The sequence below is a fragment of the Oryzias melastigma genome, linkage group LG11, assembly GCF_002922805.2.
Source record: "Oryzias melastigma strain HK-1 linkage group LG11, ASM292280v2, whole genome shotgun sequence".
In the NCBI taxonomy this organism is placed as follows: Eukaryota; Metazoa; Chordata; class Actinopteri; order Beloniformes; family Adrianichthyidae; genus Oryzias; species Oryzias melastigma.
This window is the reverse complement of record NC_050522.1, coordinates 8,798,369-8,800,994: the sequence shown is the minus strand read 5'-3', so window position 1 is coordinate 8,800,994 and position 2,626 is coordinate 8,798,369.

Here is a 2,626-nt window from a genome sequence, read left to right as displayed (position 1 = left end):
ATCCCAGCCACTATTGGGCAAAGGTAGGTAAGATTAAAAACGTTTAATCTTCCACAACTTTATCATACTATCAGTTTCAGAATCAGTCTGCTGTTTTGATCGGCCTGTTACATCAAAACTTGATTGCATTCATTTCTGCACTTCAAATGTTACATAAGCATTTAGTAATTGTAGTAAATTTAAGTTTGAAACTGTGAAAATTGTGCACACTAGTCGGTGTTTCTGTATTGTATTTTTTTTTTATCATTTTTTTCTTTTGGGTTGTTCCCAAGTTCATGTTAATAATTCTCCACAGCTGTCTTCATTGCTGTTGTCTTCAGCCTGTATAACTGTCTGGTTTTCAGTCCATTCTTATCAGGTTTGTCACTTTTTTTATTTATTTATTAGATGTCTTTAATTTCTTGGTTTCTGCCACCATTCTTATAGGTCCCCCCAGTTCCTAACAAATCTTCTAAATCCAGACATAAACTCCAAAAAACAGCTGTTTTATGGTTTAATATATTTATTTTTTAGAGATGTTTTAACTTCTCTACAGGCATGTTTTTGACTTTTAATCTTTGTTCTGGCTTTAATCTACAGAGCCAGGATAAGATGGCTGGGTTGAGTTACAATCTTGACAGCTTGAAAGCAAACACGTCTCTGCCTGTTAGATAAACATGCAATGTCAACACCTGTAAGTTGTGCGCTGTTTTAGTCTTGCAGAGAGCGGTTCAATGAAAACCCAACAAACAAAAGAAAAAAAATCTAGATTTATGGGAGAAAAAGTTTCAATTTTTATCTGAACTTTAATATTCATAAACCCGCTTGTAAGCTCAGAACAAAGCCCTGATCTAGACTGAGTGTGTTGTCGTCCGGCGTGTGAACCAGACATGTGGCAGTAGAGGACATTGTCTGGATGACTAAAGGGTCACACTTAAAATAAACCAGTGGAGCTCAGTCACTCCTTTTTTGTAGAGACGGTACGACCAAAAGCCTGTCGTTTACATTTCAGAGTAAAACTAGGGTTGTATATTTTTTCTTTTTTTTTCTCTAATTTTCACACTATCAGGTGCACTAGAAAGCATTACATTTTTTTTCAAAAGTGCCCTACAAGCCGGACCGCTTTATATATGGATCAATTCCAGTAGTGTTTACTGATGTTAAATTGATTTTGAGAGGTACACGGCGCTCTGTTAAAATGTCTGCAGCAAACAAGTTTAGGGCTATGTCCAAATTCCCACCCTAATCCCTAACTACTAAAAGACTATATTGTGCAGGACTATCTAGTGCCCTGGATTTTAAAACCAATTCGGACACAATGCTCTTTGTAAATACCAGAAATGACGTCAATGATTTCACAAAGTGAAAATTGAATAAATATGTGTTCTGATGATGAAAATGTGGATGGTTGTGTTAAAAAATGTAATTTAGACACATTTTTTAGCAAAAACTGTTCGACCGCAATACATTGTGGTCCGTATTCGTTAATGTAGTGAGCATCAATGTTTGCTAGTTTTTCACAAAGACCTCTGGGAAATTTCTAGTGCACTTGATTTTGGAATTAAAGATTCGGTCAGTACTAGAAAATGGAGTACACTCAATGTAGTGCACTATGTAGCGCAGTGGCGGGCCGTCAGGGCCTGCAAGGCCTTCTCTGCTGGCCTAAAAATATCTGAATCACAGACTGATATTAATTATTATTTATTTCCGTGAATACGTATTCTATAATTCCAAATGCTCTGTCTTCGTCCTTTCATTGCTGTCTCCCTGGCTGCGCTGCTTCCAGACGTGTATTTTCCTATTTAAGCATTAACCAATCACATTGCAGCACCATTTGTTGCTAGGGTCAAAGAAATCTGCCTGAAGGCCTTCAGAATCAGTTTTGCGGGCCCTGTAGCATAAAATACTTGTCGACCAAACTGTTGCTTCAACCAATCAGATCTGGAGGAGACCACGTGACAGGCCAGCTAGCTGGCCCACGGAAACGTCAGGATTTTCACGCGCTGTGATTGGATAATCGGAGAGTGTACTAGGAAGAGCTGGTAAACTGAATCTGTAGCGACCTGCACAGGGAAATATATCGAATTTAATAGCTGGTTTGTCAATCCACAATGGCTGAAGGAGGAGAAGAAATGGATTTGGTTGCAGACTTACTGTCAAAGTCGTTTTCAAGACGGACTTTTCAAGAAAAGCTGGACATTGTTAAGCGGGGTCGGGCAACTCCGAAGCTAGCAAGCCCCGTGTCCACTGCTTCTGTTGAACGGACATTCTCAGCCCTGAAGCGAATTAAAACTTATGCCAGAAATACGTCAGGGCAGGCTCGACTTTCAGCATTAGCTTCCATGGCGATAGAAAAGGACTTCTTGATGGAACTAAAACGCACGGATAATCTGCACGACAGAGTGATTGAAATCTTCTTGAGGATAGAAAGGATTTTGTGTACAAATAATCCAGATTTTTGGTGAGTAAAATTTTGCTCTATACCTAAATATTACTTCAATTTTATTAGGTTATTTTTTATGCTTTTTTTATGTGTGTCTCAGTTGTACCTGCAGTAGTAGTTTTATAGCCATAAAATAGTTATTGAGGGTTGGGTTGATTCAGATGGAGCACTACTGAAGGCCTAGGTGTGAAATGCACGGCCCGC